Source organism: Miscanthus floridulus, chromosome 1 (genome assembly GCF_019320115.1).
Source record: "Miscanthus floridulus cultivar M001 chromosome 1, ASM1932011v1, whole genome shotgun sequence".
Lineage (NCBI taxonomy): Eukaryota > Viridiplantae > Streptophyta > Magnoliopsida > Poales > Poaceae > Miscanthus > Miscanthus floridulus.
The window spans coordinates 68,946,412-68,964,604 of NC_089580.1; positions in this window are offsets into that span (position 1 = coordinate 68,946,412).

Below are 18,193 nucleotides of genomic sequence, written 5' to 3' on the forward strand. Positions count from 1 at the left end.
TGCAAAACCCCCAAGCTCATGTAGGTCGAAGGTAAGCTTAGCGTGGTCTAGGGGTAGCGATCCTAGAGGCAGCCAGTCGACGTTTGTCGTCATCTGCATGTTTCAAGGGGATAGGTGTTAGCAGGTCAATAAGTAGATAAGCCTTGCATAAAAGTAAATGCAGGGTCGGTATATAACCAAAAGAAGGGTTGTTCACGTCCTATTCTATCGTCCATTTCTAGGGGTTTCGTCCTATGGTCAAGTATGGCTCTGATACCAACTGAAACAACCCCAATTTCTGTGAAGGGAAATCCACAGAGTTGAAGTGTAATAAGGCCGTGGTAGATCATATTACCCAAATCCCAGTCGAATATCACATCCATACAACGATAATATCATAGTACAAATAGTGCAAAATTATATAAATTATTACATCGCCGCATTGGCGGAATCAAAAGTAGCATTCATTCAGAATAGCTTGATGATAAGATCGCCAAACTCGAGCGTAGGCACGAACCCCTCAACTATCAAACTCCTCAGAGCTATACTCCTCAGCAGAACCTGTATGCCAAAATTTATCAGTACGATTTGTACTGGCCACTCCCAACCCTATGAGCATTGCTTTGTGGAGATTGGATGCAAGTTGGATATAGTCAAAAGGAACCTATAAGGCTGGGGTTTCCTATGTATTTTAGCATATTAAGTATATAACAGTATAGTCAAGTTTTAGCACCATTTCCTCACCTATTCCACCCATTCCCAATCCATGTCCAGGTTTCGATCCTGGGATCGACATACCACCATCTCCACACCATCACCATACCATAACCATACCATCACTCAGTCAATAGGCCAACTCCCTCTCAGCACTATCTCAAGGCCCATAGCCCCTGGCTATGACTGATCACTCACTCCTAGGGGAAGAAGGGAAGGACTCATCTCATTATCTAGTTTAAGCGAAACCCAGGAAAGGTCCATAGCCGACAAATCGGCATATGTATCGATCGTTCAACCAAACACTCTGCAGAGGTTTTACATAACCACAAGATCCGCCTTCCTCGCTGACTGTCGTCAATTGGGCTGATTTCGGCCGCTTGCTAGCCTAGGATAATGCCACTCTACCATTCAGCCCTGGTACACCCCAAGTCTAGTCTGGGGTGGCTGAAACTGTGAGTCATGAGCCGGGTCCACAAGGTATCCATGAAGTCTTGAAAGGGTGTGGGGGGTCCTCTGCACCCCATACCTCCCTCGCACTGTCCGCTATCAACCTAGCAGTAGTGGCAATATCCTACCAAGTAGTCCGGTCGTCCCGTACCATATAGGGCGAGTGGTACATAAGGCTTCTCGGTGAATTTGAGTACTAGTAAGTCCTTAGGGGTGACCAAGCCAGAATGTCTTCATCAGGGTTTCCATTTATCGTGCCACCATAGCATCTCCATCCCGGACTCCTCCCATCACAGGTTCACACCCAGGACCACCTCATATACCATTTACCCACCACAAGTATCCATTCTAGGGGTGCCCAGGTAGCTCCACATGGCAAGACTTGCCTCAGGCTCGTCGTATACTCCAACTTGGTCGACACAACCCTCACCCTCCACACACCCAAGTCACACACGCAGCACTCTCCCCGTAGTCTAGAATACACCACGCATTAATGTAGTATAAGCATAGTAGAAGTACAAGCAAATTAAATATAGCAGTAAGCGTGTGTCTAACCTAATAGTAGGGTATGCAAGGGTAAGGTTGCATCAAGGTAAAGGCCATCAAGAAAGCATACTACCATGCAAGTCCTATCATGGTATGATTATAGCCGTAAAGTAAAGCAATAGCAGTTCTACATTAGCCATGCGTAATAGGAGCTACGAGATTGGGTGGGATGTGGCACCTTCAGTGTAGTCATCTCTGTACTCCTCATGGTACTCACAATCCTCGTCTGTCTGTTTCTCCTCCGAGTCTGCAAACGATCGCATTATAGTTATGTTAGCGACGTCTATAGAATAGCACAAAGGAACAATGAAAATTCAAAAGAGCCAAATGCATTCAAACATGGGTTCATTGCGTAGAGCTTGATTTTACATGAATTTTGGTCCTAGTTTCATATTTTTCTGAGGTTATATGAATTAGTTATGAATTTATGAAGTTTAAATCTATTTCTAAAAATGAAAAAAGGCTGAATTAATCCTAGGCTGACACGTGTCATGCTGTGGTTGGTCCACGTGGTTTGCTGACATCAGCATCATGGTTCCGAGCTGACAGGTGGGGCCCAGCTGACATCAGCATGACGTTAGCGTGACGTTATCAATGTCGTCCATACCGACAGGTGGGGCCAAGGCTATTGGGTCACTGACAGGTGGGTTCGGTCAATGTCAACAGCAGTCAACATCGAGTCAATGGTCAATGGTCAACAGTCAACAGTCAGGGTCACTAACATGTGGGGCCTGGCTGCTGACATCAGCAGCTGATGTCAACATGATGTTAGCATGACGTCACCCTGGCTGCGTGGGCTGCTGACATGTGGGTCCCGTGTGACGTCAGCGCCTGTCGTGTGGGTCCAAAGTGTCCGTGTCACTGACATGTGGGGCCTGGTCAACGGTCAACATTGACCAGTCAATGGTCAACACGGTCAGGTCTCAAACGGGCTTCGGGTTGGGCCGGTCTGGGTCGGGCCAGGCCGGACACGTGGCACACTATGACGCTGCCACGTCACGGCCATGGGCTCTTACTGGGCCTCGTGTTCAGGCTATAGGCGTGGGCTCGGCTCACGGTGGACCCAAGTTCATGGTCCATGGACTGCAGACTGGTCTATGGTGGACCGAGTCCATTGTCTATTCCTCTCGACTCGGCTCATATGCACCGAGTTCACATAGGGTGTCAGCGAGGGGGGAAATGTTTCCCCTGTCTTTCTCCCGTGGCGGCGCTCCTACCGGCGGTGAGCTTCGCTGGTGAGCCTCCATGGTGAGGCTGGTGCCCAACTGGTGAGGGGAAAAGCTACCCTAGGCCATGGTGATCATGATCCTAGGACCCTAGTGGTGGCCGGGGTCTTCCAAGTCGTTGACCACGGCGGCTGGTGGCTCGACAGTGCCTGCCAGTGGCAAAGTCGCGTGCGCTAGCTCTCCCATCACTAGGCTAGGCAAACGATGGCTCTAGTGGTTTTGTGGGTGCACGACGAAGGTGTCCAGGGCTCAAGCAGGGCTTCGGACTCCCAGGTGGCTGTTAGGGGCTCCAGCGGCCATGGCGACACGATGTCAATGGTGATGCGCACGGGCGATCAAGGGGGATCCCAGGGGTGGTCACGGCATGGTTGTGGGGTGTGTGTGGGTGCGTGTGTTCCTAGTGGCTAGGGACAAGGCACTTGCCTACGCGCTCCAGGTGTGGGGCGCCATGGCTGACAGTGAGGTTCGGCGGTAGAGAGAGATCAGAAGGGGGGGAAAACTCACCGTGGGTGGCGTGGAAGAGTGGGTGGTGATGCCATGTCAATTTGAGGTCATGTAGTTCCGAAAGCTATGCCATGCCATGCCGAACTACGTTGGTGATGTAGACGACGGTGTCGCTCTCGGCTCCAGCGATCTCCCCTCCTACAGCGGCTTCGGTGTTTCCCCTTCTTCTTTCCCTTCTCCCTCCTCTCTTGGTTCGGGTGCACAGTGGATGGCCACCGAGGTGGCAGCGGGCAACGGGATGAGCGCTAAGGCTCCTGGCAGAGGCTTTTGTAGCTAGAGCTTCGACCACGGCATGGACGAGCGGTGGATGGGGATTAAGGGTGATCGGAGTGTGAGCTTGCATCTGACGGTTGCTAGTGGTTGCATGGGCACGGCGCAAGGGGACAAGGTCATGCCTCGGGCATGACCCCCCATGTCCCACCCCTGTCACCGCTGTCGGCATTCGGTCGGTGGGTGGTTGAGGCATTGGCATGGAGAAGATGACACTATGGACAGGGTGGCTGATGTGCGGGGCCCGCGTGGCAGTGGCTGTGAGCGAAGGAAAGAGAGGCGCGCGGGTGAGCAGCATGCGGCTGATGCGCGGGGCCAAGGTGGCAGCGACTGCTGGCGAGCTGAGGGCGCGCGAGCGATGCTGGGCCACAAGCTGGGCCACAAGCTAGGCCGCGCGCGCGCCGGGCGAATGCGGGTGTGGTTGGGCTGCTGCGCGCTGGTGGGCCGAGAAGCCGAGCAGACCTAGGCTGCGAGGCCTTCTCCTTTTCCTTTTTTCCATTTTTCTTTTCTTATCCATTATTTGAATTCAAATTTGGTTTAGAATTTGAATTCAAAACTGAGGTAACTTATTTGTTGGAATTTAGGGAATTTCGTTTAATAATAACTTTATGGGTTATTACTTTAATGGAATTGTTAAACATAGCATAAAGCAAATGAAAACCCAAATCACAATTTAAGTTAACATTGTATGCAACATGTTATTTGTTGGAAATTTAATAATCATAATTAACAAATGATATGCCATGCTTATGTGTTGACTTAGGTTGGGTTACTTCTAATGCAACTCTTAGGGTTGGCTCCTACAATGTCACTCATCATCACATGGGAGTTTTAAGAAAAATTTTGTAGTTGTGATTTTTGGTGTGTAGATTTCTGGGTAGTTACAATGGGTGGATGGCTCGTGGACATCATTGATGAAGACCCCGCTTGGGGATGGATCTTGCATGGTGGCCAATTTCGCAAGAAAATCGGTGACATTGTTGTCCCTTCGAGGGACGTCATGTAGCTCAATCCCCTAGAATTTGTCCTCGAGCTTGCACACCTCTTGGCAGTATGCTGCCGTGAAGGGGCTTTTACAGGAGGACTCCTTCATGACCTGATCAACGACTAGCTCTGAGTCACCGCGAACATAGAGTCACGTAGCACCGAGCTCGATGGTGATGTGTAGTCCATTGATGAGGGCCTCATACTCTATGGTGTTGTTTGAGGCTAAAAAGTGGAGGCGGATGGCATAGCGGAGCTTACTCCCCTCTAGGAAGATCAGAACCACTCTAGCCCCTGAGCCGAGCACCATTATGGACCCGTCAAAGTACATTGTCCTATACACGTGGGTGACGTCCAGGGTCGGTAGCTGTACCTCTGTCCATTCGGTGACAAAATCCATGAGAGCCTAAGATTTAATGGCGGTATGGGGGATGTACCTCATGTCATGGCCCATGAGTTCGAGTGCCCACTTAGAGATCCATCCCACAGCGTCACGATTGCGGATGATGTCCCTGAGCGGGTATGAAGTGACGACTGTGACTTCATGGTCGGTGAAGTAGTGTAGGAGCTTTTAGGTTGCCATCAGCACGACATATAGGAGTTTCTGCACCTGGGGGTACCAGACCTTAGGGTTGGTGAGTACTACCCCAACGAAGTATATAGGCCGCTAGACCTTAAGTTGGTGTCCCGGCTCCTCCCTTTCAACGACCAGCGCGACGCTTACCACATGGTTGCTGGCCGTGATGTAGAGGAGAAGGGGTTCTCCCCGTTCGGGAGCGATGAGGATTAGGGCTGATGTCAGGGATGCTTTGAGGCTCTCTAGGGCCTACTAGGCTTCCTTAGTCTAGACGAAAGTGTCTATCTTTTTTAGGAGCTTGTAGAGTGGCATCCCCCATTCACCGAGCCAGGAGATGAATCAACTTAGGGTAGCTAGGCAGTCGGTGAGCCTTTGCACGTCCTTGACATTACGTATGGGACCCATGTTGTAGATGGCCATGACTTTTTTGGGGTTGGCCTCGATGCCGTGCTTGGACACAATGTATCCTAGCAGCTTCCCCTTTGGAACCCCGAAAACACATTTTTTGGGATTTAGCTAGATGTTGAATCTTTAGAGGTTTGTGAACGTTGCAGCCAAGTTTGTGATCAGGTCATAGGCTTGAGTTGTTTTGACCACTATGTCATCAACATGGACGATGGTCATTGGTCTTGGCCGCTCGGTTTGGTCAGGCTGATCAAGCGGGTTGATTTGGTCAGCGAAGCATTGCTGCATGCACCTTTGGTAGGTGGCGCCAGTGTTCTTCAAGCCGAATGGCATGGTTACGTAGTAGTACGAACCATACGGGGTGATGAACGAGGTTGTGAGCTGATTAGACTCTTTCATTGTGATCTAGTGATAGCCTAAGTAGGCATCTAGAAAGTAGAGGATCTCGCAACCTGAGGTGGAGTCAACTATCTGGTCTATGCGTGGCAAAGGAAATTGATCCTTTGGACATGCTTTGTTGAGGCCAGTATAGTCAATGCACATTCTCCACTTCCCAGTCTTCTTTTTAACAAGAACGGGATTGGCAAGCCAGTCGGCATGGAATACCTCTCTGATGAATTCGGCTACCAGGAGTTTGGCAATCTCTTAGCCTATGGCCCTACGCCTCTCATCATCGAAGCAACGCAGGCACTACTTGGTGGGCTTTGAGCCTAGGATGAGGCGTAGTGCGTGCTCGGTGACCTCCCATGGTATGCCCGACATGTTAGAAGGCTACCATGTGAAGACATCATGGTTGTCACGTAGGAAGTCGATGAGCTCATGTTCCTATTTGGCTAGGAGCTGGGTCTTGATCTGAACCATCTTGGTTGGGTCGGTGGGGTCGATTCCCACCACCTTGGTTTCCTTGAGCGGTCGAAAGGCTGTCGAGGAGGTTGGTTTGTTGCAGTCTAGGACTACCAACATCGATGATTCCACGAGCCACAGGAGCTTGGACGAGTTGATGACCGTAGTGGCGAGCTCATAGTGCTCCCAGTCGCACATGAAGGCATGTGAGAAGGCGCTGCTCATGGTGATGACACCGTTCGGTCCTAGCATCTTCAACTTGAGGTAGGTGTAGTTAGGGTTTAGCATGAATTTGGCGTAGCATGGCCGCCCCAAGATGGCATGGTAGGACCCTAGAAAGTCCACCATTTCAAAGGTGAGGACCTCCGAGCAGAATTGGCTTGGCTACCGAACATGATGGGCAGGTCGATCTACCCAAGCGGGTATGCCTACGCTCCCGAGATCACTCCGTGGAAGGGAGAGCCCGCCAGGCGAAGCTCTAATTAGGGGATGCACATGGCGTCGAGGGTGTCGACGTAGAGGATGTTGAGCCCACTCCTCTATCCATCAACACCTTGGTGAGGAGCTTCTTGTGAACGATGGGATCATCGACGAGCGGGTAGCGTCCCGGTCTCGTGACATGGGAGGGATGGTCCCTCTGATTGAAGGTGATCAGAGATTCTAACCAACTAAGGAAGGAGGGGACGGCCATCACAACGGCGCATGCCTCCCTATAGCATACCTTATGCTGGCGCTTGGACCAGATGACGTCGGATCCACCGAAGATCATGATGCATCCTTTAGTGTTGGGGAAACTTTCTCTGTCCTTGCCCGCCATGCCTCCTTTCTTGGCTGTCGCCTCTTTGCCATCCCCTTCTTTTGGCCCGCTGGCCTATCATAGGAAACATTTGAGGAGCTTGTAGTCCTTGTAGAGGTGTTTGACAGGGTTGGCGTGGTTGGTGCACGGGCTATCCATGAGTTTGTGGAAGTGGTCAGGCAGGCCCTGTTGGGGCTGCTTGCCCGTGCGGTCAGTTACGGCGATCAACGTGGTGTTGTCCGATCGATGCTAGTCCTTTTTGTTCTTCTTGCCCCTCTGTGTGGAGGGGCCCCCATCTTGGTCCGTGCACTTGGCCTTGCCTTTGTCCTGACCCCCATTGAAGACCGCTTCGACCGCTTCCTTGCTAAAGGCGTGGTTAGTGGTGTTGTCGAGTAGGTCGCGGGTGGTATGGGGCTTTAGGCATCCAAGCTTGTGGATCAAGGACTCACAAGTCATCCTAGAGAGGAATGCGCTGATGATGTCTATGTTAATGACATCAGGGAGGGAGTTGCTTCATTGGGAGAACCTATAGATGTAGTCTCGTAGGGACTCGTTGGGCTCTTGCTGGCAACTCTTGAGCTCCCAGGAGTTCCTAGGGTGGACATACATCCCCTGGAAATTCCCGACGAAGACCCTCTTGAGGTCCGCCTAGTCACGGATGCTGTCGTGTGGGAGGAATTCAAGCCATGCCTAAACATGCTCCCCCATGCAGATGGGGAGATACTGAATGATGAAATAGTCATCATCCACCACTCTGGCTCGATAGGTGAGCTAGAAATCTTTGAGCCAAATACCAGGGTTTGTCTCCCCGGTGTACTTGGTAATGTTGGTGGGTGATCGGAAGCACGGTGGGAATGGCGCTCTCCGGATATGCCAATCAAAGGCCCACGGCCCTGGGCCCTCAGGGCTAGGACTTCGGTTGTCCGACCGGCGACCATGCCTAGGGCGTGTTTCACCGCTCCTGTTGATGGTTCAGCTAGGATCTGTGTCACCTGCTCTCGTCACCGCTCGATGGACATCATCATCGTGTCAGGCCCGATGCTAGTTGCTAACGACGCTATGAGCGTCCTAGTGTGGACCTAGCTGCTTGTGTATGGGCGGTTGGTGTGAAGTAGGTGCTAGGTCAGACCAAGGTGCAGCTGTTGCCTCTCGAGTTGCACCTGGCAGCTGTTGCGATGAGCAGATGGAGCAATCCGTTTGGTGTGTCCCCATTCCCATGGTGGGGAGAGAGGGCACATGTCAAAGTCATGATTTGGAGCTTTCTGCCAGTTGAACAGCGACGGTTTCTACTAGAACCCAGAGGTTCCGGTAGACTACATGCTCCTAGGGGTCACTGGCTTGGGAATGCCACGCAGAAGCATTGCTACAGCAGTGACGTTCTAGCTAGTCCGAGTGAACTGTGGGAGATCATTCCCCTCATTCATGATGTCGTGTTGGACATGGCAGGCGTGACCCCGAGCGCCACCCACCAGGCCATGCGCATGGGGTGCAACGTGTTGTACCAAGCATGCCGACGTAGGCGGCAGCTGGTTCTGGTGCTGTTGTTGTAATTCCTTGGTGTGCGCTTGTGCAGACGCAAGGGCCCCCACCCATGGGTCTGGAGGGGTGTGAGTCTATGTAGATTCCACAACCATTGATGGCTATCCCGGAGCATCCGCCATAGCACACTCCTGGGACAGATAGTTGCGAGGTGCCATGTCGTTGATGCTGGAGCCATTGCTCTCACCCTCGTCATCCTAGAGTTCGTGGAAAGTGGCAGGAGCGTAGCTCGCCATTCCCACGAATTCAGATGTGAGGGGGGATGACACTAGCATCCTTTGGAGCCCCCAAGCATATGCATCCATGGGGAACATGAGGTCCTAGGGGAACGAATCATACGGTGTTTGTGGTGCGGGCAATACGGTCCCTTCGGATGATCGGTGGGAGATAGTAAATAAAGAGTGAATAATAGTATGCATATTACTTACAGCGGGGTTTGAGTAGAGAGTTTGCTCGAAACGAAGCACAGATGCCATGTTGTTGAAGTCATCGTGTGTCCTAGAGCCGGTGGAGGGTGCCCCTCCGACGAGCGCCAGAACGGGTGCCTCCTCACGGAGGTGTAATACGCCGAGCCAGTCGGTGAAGAAGTCTAGGCTTCCAAAGTGGAAGGCCTAGGATGGTTCGAAGATGGGTGGAACACACATCCCAACAGGTGGGAGTGTAGGAAACTCTAGTGAGCCGAAGCGAATCGTATCGCCTGAGCCTGCCATGGTGAAGGTGGCAGAAAAGTGGGCCATCCAATGACCAAAAAGTGTTGAACGTATGGCGTCTTCCCCACGAATGGCGCCAACTGTTGATGCAGAAAGTGACCAACAAGTAAATATTTGTAGTTTTATCGTATGTTGTGATCGGAGGTGGCCTAGCACTCAATGACATAGGGTTTATACTGGTTTAGGCAACGTGCCCTATGTCCAGTTTGAGTCGGTTGATGACTTTATTCCTGAGCCCAGGTGCTCGAAGTTTGCAGTGGGGTTACAAACGAAAAGGAGAAAGATGGGGGGTACAAGAGGTCCGATCGGGCTCTAGTTGGAAGGGCCGAGAGCGGCAGGAGCTCCTTGAGGAAATAAAGTCACTCCTTGAAGTGTGCCCACTTAGTCCCCGAGCCTGACAGTAGATGATGTAGTCATGTGGTGCCAGGGTCCAAAGTAGAAAAATAGTAAAAGACCAACAGAGCAGGTAGCCAGTCCCTAGGATAAGCCCCAAAATGAGAAAGAGCACATTCGCCACAAGGTGAAGTGTGCCCACTTAGTCCCTGAGCCTGATAGTAGGTGACGTGGTCACATGGTGCCAGGGTTCGAAGTAGAAAAACAGTAAAAGACCAGCCGAGCAGGTAGCCAGTCCCCGAGCCATATGCGGAGATATCTGAAAAATCCAACCGTGGAGAAAAAAGCGGAATAACGGCTGTACAGTAACTGTTACTGAGTCTCAATAAACGGTGGAGAAGTCAGCGATTATTCGGCGAGTGATAACCACAGGCGACGATAAAAGAGCGACATGGGCTGCGGTTGCGTGAAAGCCTAGGTTACGGCCCATTAAGCCGTGTTAGAGATTTTGTAGAGGCACAAATCGTGGGAACAGTTTCCCAAAAACCCTTGAATGTGAAAAGGTGGGGAAAGTGCTTTATAAATGTGCCACCGCACCCCACGCTCGTACCTTTGCCCCTTTGCCATTTCGTCTTCCTCCACCGTCGAATTTCTAGATTCACATCCACGCTCGCATCCACCACCAATCTCAAACTAGATCTGAGAAATGGCGCCGAAGAAGGGAGCTATGAAACCGAAGAAGGCGGCCGCCGGAGCCAGCCACGATGAGGAATGGGTGCGTCGAAGATTGGGTTGGTGGAGCTCAATAGGATGGTGGCGGCAGGCATCCTTCTAGACCGCATCACCGCCGTATGGCGACCAACCAACGGTGAGCCCTTCCCAATGCCTAACACTGATGAAGCTGTAGTCTTTGAGGATTATTTCTAGCGTTGGTTGGGGTTCCCTATTCATCCTTTCCTGTGGGATCTGCTGGTGTTCTGGATGATTAGTCTGGGCAATCTCCACCCCAACACCATATTACACATCTCGATCTTTATTCATTTTTGTGAGATGTATCTATGGATTCTGCCACACTTCAACCTCTTCAGACACATGTTTTGGTTAAAGAAGAAAGGCAGCAGTGGTTCCATGGTGGTTGATAGCGTATATCTGTAGCTCTGGGATGGGATGGCCAGCGAGTACATTAATGTACCACTAAACACTTCTCTAAAAGGGTGGAACTCCAAGTGGTTCTACATGAAGTAGAGTCACCCTACAATCTGCTATGACGTCCACCACTTCTCGGAGAGCCAGAAGAACTGGTCGGAGAAACCAAACAGCGCTGACAAAGAGCCGATGAGGGAGCTCCGTGACTTGATTAAAGGCATGGAGATTAGCGGCAAACTAGTGGTGGCAAGCTTCATAGTGCATCACGTCTAGCCCTACAAGGAAAGGGCCCACCCAAGCTTTGATTTCAAAGGTGATGACGACAGGACTCGAGAGAGGACGGAGTGACTATCGAGGAAAGATGTGCTAGAGCGGGCCATAGAGCTATTCGCTCCCAACACCTCGTTTAGCTAGCCAAGGCAAACGAGAGCCTTCAATTGTACAAATCCACCTCCTTAGGTAACCATCTCGATTGTTTTTCTCATGCTGCTTTGTGTCCATGATTATTGCTGAGCAGTGAACTGATTCACTTATACAAAGATCCATTCATAGAAAAGAGTGGTGTACTTCTTGGGCGTCTCGAGGAGCGATTGGCCAAAGGGCGTAGATTCTTGGCCACCACCATGGCCTGAGGAGGGAGCAGTCAGCACCTCATTGGAGAGTCCATCCTCGGTGCCAAAGAAAATCTAGGGGAAGAGGGCAACGATAGACGAGCTAGCCTAGAAGAAGAGGAAGACGACGGCCCTTGGTCCCCTCAAATCGGGCAGCATCTTGCTTGGTGGCGACCAGACCACTCAAACGCAAAGGATCGTGGTGCTCAAGTGGTCAGATGACAACAAAACTTTGGTAGCTCCTCCATCGAACACTGAATTGCCTCCACGCAGCATGCGTGTGGAGGAACAAGCAAAGAAAGGCAAAAAATTCCTTCAGCAGCGGCTAGGGGAGTCCTTGTGTGGTAGGCGATGGAAGCCAGAGTCCCCAAGCAGCAGTCGGAGGAAGTCCTAGAGCGGCAGGCGGAACAGAGGCTGACGATGGAGGAGACAGGACCTCCACCCCAGAGCATAGAAGTCGACCCTATGGCCGTGCCTGGGTTCTCGAGTAGGCGTCACCGGTTCAAGAAATTGTACCGACAGACCAAACCGTAAGTATCCTTGCCTTGGAGTTATTTTGTTGTCATTTCTTAGCTTTTTTTGGCGCTTGATGAACTGATCTGATGTAGTGCGAAGTGTGCGGAGGGTCTGACCCCACCAGTCCAAACTGCCGAACCACCGAGGGCTGATCCCATGGTGGAGGCAACGCTAGCGGCTCCTTTCCTAGAGTCCCCGAGAGCTCGGCAGCCGGAGGAGGAGTCAACCACCACTGCTGGCGAACTTGGCGATGACGAATGAGCGGCGTTGAGAACAGATGAATTAGCGGCAGTGCTTGAGGCAATGGCGGGAACCATCGGGTCTTCGGGAGCAGAGGCTGGAGTTGTCGGCGATGCGCCGGAGTCTAGGGCGGTGAAGTTGGTGGCGCCCGAGGGGCAAATGGCGCTACCTGAGGTGTCACAGGGCATGGTCGGACCTACTATCCGGCCATAGAGCCTCCTGGTGGTACCTTGAGCTATGGCGAAAGAGGACGAGGTGGAAGAGATTGAGTGCGCTGAACCTCGACCCTAATCTGTCTGAATCCTCTGCAAGCGTGTCGACGAGGTGGTGTTTATTGAGGAGGAAGACACCACCAGTGAGATGAGGAGATTGAAGACCGCCGTTGCTTGAGTGATGAAACAAATCGAGCTTAGTACTACATCTAGAGTGCTCATCTTTGACGTTGGAGATCGGAGTTCATCATTATAATTGTGCATTTGCAGGGGATAACTCAGACTATCGAGCAGTGGCACCAGCTGATAAAGAGGATGGAACCCTCACCGAAGAGAATGAAAAACTCGGAGAGGCGATGAACCTGATGAAGCGAAACATCTAGAGGGCCTAGTGCGAGCGAGACCTTGCTGAGTCCAACATGCGGGACCTGGAACACCAGAAGGGGGTCCTATCCAAGCAGCTGGTGGCTGCATGTGAGCAACTATGGTGCAATACCGAAGAGCTAGCGAGTGCCTCTATGCATCTAGAATAGAAATTTGAGCAGCTCAGAAGTGTATCCGAGCAGAAAGTAGGTACGGTATATCAGCGAATGTGCTTTGTATTGCTAAACAACCATATTTTTGGCGATGACTGTTGTGCTTGTAGAGCAAAACACGGAGCTCGGCCAGCTACGCTAGGCCCTCGAACAACTCTGAGAGGAGAAGGTGAAGGAGATAGGGTGAGCAAATAAACAGGCTGAGGAGTTGAACGGTGAGTACTCCCTGGTCGGAGTTAATGCTGAAGTAGTTTCCTTGCTTGATGGAACTTTGTAATGCTTGCAGACTACCGTCGAAGGGTCAAAGCATAGTTCGATGTGCTGGAGCAGGACGCCCAAACCCAGAGGGACAAGTTTGATGCCATAGTTGTCGAAGTCAAACCAGTGCTCGACTGCGTCGACCTAGAGGTGGCTCCTCAACCCGACTGTAAGCTGCCATGCCCGAACATCATCATAGAAAGTTGCAAGATGGCATGGGAGAGCTTCAAGAGCTTCAACCGTGATGTCGTTGTTACCGGCATTACTCATTCCCTCGCGATGGTTCAGTCCCACTATCAATCCATTGACCTTTAGGCGATAGGGGGCGGATTCACCAAAGGGCTGAGTGAGGCAGAGACCCAGCAGCTAGAGGATGAGGTGGAGGACGCGACGAAAAAGCTAGCCGGCGACATCGACCTGTTTGGTGAGACAAGCGGCGATGGCAAAGCTCGGTGATCTGCTTGGAGATTATCATCTATAATATATGGATAGTGTAGTTAGAATGCGTGAAAGCGCAAAAAACACTTATGTATATGATAAATGTTATAAGGTGCATATGTATGTAGTTTGCTTGTATTTTGGTGAAAAAATCTTTGTTGTTTTAACCATAACATGATTATACATAGTATAAGTAGCATCCAAGCAGTTGGTTCGCTACTGACCCCATGGCCTCGGCTAGCCCATAGTCTATAACATCGAGCGCAGAGCCCGTGCATGTGTAGGAGGGACACGCATGACCAAGGAATCATAGCCCACCACCCATAACGCAGAGCGCAGAGCCCATGTCACGTGTAGGGAGAGATTTGAGACTAGGTCTTCTCCGAAGAGAATAGAAAAGAACATATGCTACTCAGCGGTTGTTGAAATAACTTGGAGATATACGTAATACAAGTGGCTTCCGAGCAATTAGTTCTGTGCTGAGCCCTTGGCCTTGGCTAGCCCATAGTCTATAACGTCGAGCTTGGAACCCGTGGACATGTAGGAGGAATAGGCATAACCAAGGAACCATAGTCAACCACCCATAACACAGAGCGCGGAGCCCGTGGCACGTGTAGGGAGAGATCGGAGACTAGGTCTTCTCCGAAGAGAACAGAAAAGAACATATGCTGCTCGCTGATCGACAAAATATCTTAGAGATTTGGAGCAAAATGTTCAGCGATTTGGAGAAACATGTTTGGCAACTTGGAGAAAACATGTTTGGCGATTTGGAGAAAACATGTTCAAAGATTTGGAGAAAACATGTTCGGCGATTTGGAGAAAACATGTTCGGCGATTTGGAGAAAACGTGTCTGACAACTTAGAGAAAACGTGTTCGGCGACTTAGAGAAAACATGTTCGACAACTTGGAGCAATTGTGTTCGGCGACATGGAGAAAACATGTTCGGCAACTTGGAGAAAACGTGTTCGGCGCTATTATGGCTATTTCGTATTGGAGTTCGTTATGGAGTAGTATAGAGCTCGACAACCGTAAGCGGAGATTAAACCACAATGGACAAAAAGTGGAGACAAGTTAAGGAGACCAAAACTTTATTCATCATAAAGTGGAGAGTACATATCTAGGGCGTTTCAAGGATAGAAATGTATGAGGTGTTCGATGTGCCATGAGTTGGGCACATCGATTCTGTCTATGTCACATAGGCGATAAGACCCTAGTCAGGTAACCTCTTTGACGACATAAGGCCCTTCCTAGGGGGAGGAGAGCTTGTGCACCCCTTTGGTTTTTTGTTTTCTACGGAGAACGAGGTCGTCAATAGCAAATGAACGACCTTTGATATTGCGGCTATAGTACCTCCACAAGCCTTCTAGATATTTGGCTGTGCGGACACAAGTGATTAGGCGTTCTTCCTCGGCCCTATCGATGTCCTCTGTCCAAACAGCTGCGGCTCGCTCTTCATCATAATTTTCCACCCTAGGTGCTTGGAAGGCAATATCTGCTGGTAGTATGGCTTCTGAGCCGTAGACCAAGAAATATGGAGACGGACCGGTGCTACGACTAGCTTGAGTGCGCAGTCCCTAGACTACAGCTAGTAGCTCCTTGGGCCATCTGCTCAAATGCTTTTCTTCTTTCTGATATAGCCTCTTTTTGAGAGCATCAAGGATCATGTCATTTGCTCGTTCGACCTGGCCGTTGGCTCTAGGATGGGCAACAGAGACATACTTAACGGAGATGCATCGGTCTTCACAGAAGTCCCAAAAGTGATGGCCAGTAAACATAGTTCCAAAGTCAGTGATGATGCTGTTTGGGAGACCAAATTTGTGGATGATATCTTCAAAGAGCTCGACTACTTTCTTTGCAGTAGCCAAGACGAGCGGTTTATACTTGATCCTGATGGAGAACTTGTTAATGGCGATGTATACGTACCGAAAACCACCTGGCGCTAGCTTGAAAGGCCCAATCATATCCAATCCCCAGCATGCAAAGGGCTAGAAAACTGGGATGGTCTGTAGCTCTTGTGCTGGCACGTGTATTTGCTTGGCGAAAAATTGGCATCCTTCACAACATCAAACGAGGTCTTCTGCATCAGAGATGGCCGTGGGCCAGTAGAAACCAGCTCGGAAAGCTTTATCGACCAATGTTCTCGAGGCCGCGTGGTTGCCGCAGGAACCAGAGTGAATTTTGAGAAGTAGCTTCACTCCATTTTCTTGGGTGATGCATTTTTGTAGTATCCCTTCCTTGGCACTCTTCCTCATCAAGTTGCCATCCACCAGCATGTAATGCTTGCTTCGACAAATTTGGCATTCAGTTTTAGTCTTATCGGCGGGTACTTCGGCGTTGGAGAGGTACTCAATGAACTGTTCCCTCCAATCGGTGGCCGGCAAAGGTACCATAAATACCAGCTGCTCGGCGAGGGGAACTTCTTCAATTTCCTTTTCTTCCTTAATGGATGGCGCCAAAAGATCCTAAACGAAGACCCCCGGTGGAATCGTGGTGCGAGAGGAGCCTAACTTGGACAAGTGATCGGCGAGTTGATTTTGATCGCGTACCACTTGGTGGTACTCGATATCATACAACTTCCCTTCAAGCTTCCTGATTTTGACACAATATGCATCCATCTTCTCACTGGACTAGGACCAGTCTTTGTTGAGCTGGTTGATGACCAGTGTGAAGTCCCTATATACCATGAGGCGTTTGACACTGAGCTCAATGGCTATACAGAGTCCGTGGAGACATGCTTCGTATTCGACGGCGTTGTTGGAGGCCAGAAAGTGTATCTAGAGAACATATCGGAGTTTATCCTTGGTCGGTGTAATGGGTAGGATGCCCGCACCAGCACCGTTGATGTTAAGGGTGCCATCGAAGTACATCATCAGGTGCTCAAGGTAGGTGGCGGCAATGGGCTCTTGAGACTTGATGATAGGCCTGAGACTTGATGGTAGGCTTGCTTCTGAATTCAATAGAGTAAGTGTCGAACTCGATAGCCCACTTGATGATCCAGCCATTGGCCTCTTTGTTGCAGAGGATCTCCCCTAGAGGAAACTCGGTGACCACGGCGATCTTGTAATACTCGAAGTAATGACGGACCTTGCGCGACGTGATCAGGTTGGTGTACAACAGCTTCTGGACCTGAGGATAATGAGTCTTGGGCTCATTAAGAACCTCACTGATGAAATATAATGGACGTTGCACCTTATAGGCGTGCCCGGCCACCTCGTGTTCGACCACAATGGCTATGCTAATGACATGAGAAGTAGCGGCGATGTAGATTAGGAGGATTTTGTCTGGCCATGGCACTGTCATAATCGAGGTCTTTGTTAAGAACAACTTGAGTTGCTCGAAAGTTGTGTCTGCCTCCTCCGACCAGGAAAAGCGCTCAGAGGCCTTGAGGAGTTTGAAGAAAGGTAGCCCTTTTTCACTAAGGCATGATATGAAGCGGCTTAAGGCAGCCATGCAGCCTGTAAGCTTCTATATATCCTTGATGCATGTTGGCCGTTTCATGTTGGTGATGGCAGAGACCTTGTTAGGATTGGGCTTGATGCCTCGTGCGCTGACAATGTAGCCTAGGAGTATACTAGATGGAACTCCAAAGATGCACTTTGAAGGGTTCAGCTTCCATCGGTACCTTTTTAGGTTGGCAAACATTTCTTCGAGGTCAGCGATAAGATCATCGATGGTCTTGGACTTGACAACCACATCATCGATGTAAGCTTCGATGTTGTGGCCAATCTATTGATCATCAATAAGTCGCCTCGATGTTATTGAGTTCAAAGGACATGGTGGTGTAGCAATACGCACCGAAGGGCGTGACGAACGATGTCTTGATCTGGTCTTCTTCCTTGAGGGAGATCTGGTGATAGCGGGAGTAACAATCAAGGAAGGAGAGCAGTTCATAGCCGGCGGTGGAGTCTACAACCTCGTCTATCCGAGGTAAACCAAAGGGGCCTTTAGGGTAGTGTATGTTAAGATCAGTGTAATCAACACACATTCTTCATTCTTTATTCTTTTTTCGAATGAGAATAGGGTTTGCTAACCACTTAGGATGATACACTTTTTTTATAAATCTGGTAGCTAAGAGTCATTTTATTTCTACCCTAATAGCCTCCTTCTTGTCTGGCATGAATAGGCGGAGTTTTGGCTTGATCAGTTTGGCGGTCAGCGAGACATTCAAGGAGTGCTCGATCTTCTCCCATGGTACCCTCGACATGTCTGTAGGTTTCCAAGCAAACACGTTGGCATTAGCACGTAGGAAGGAGATGAGCATGCTTTCCTATTTGGGGTCAAGGTGAGCCCCAATCTTCATGGTCTTGGAGAGGTCGTTGAGGCCGAGGCCAACCTCCTTTATTTCCTAGGACTTGGCGG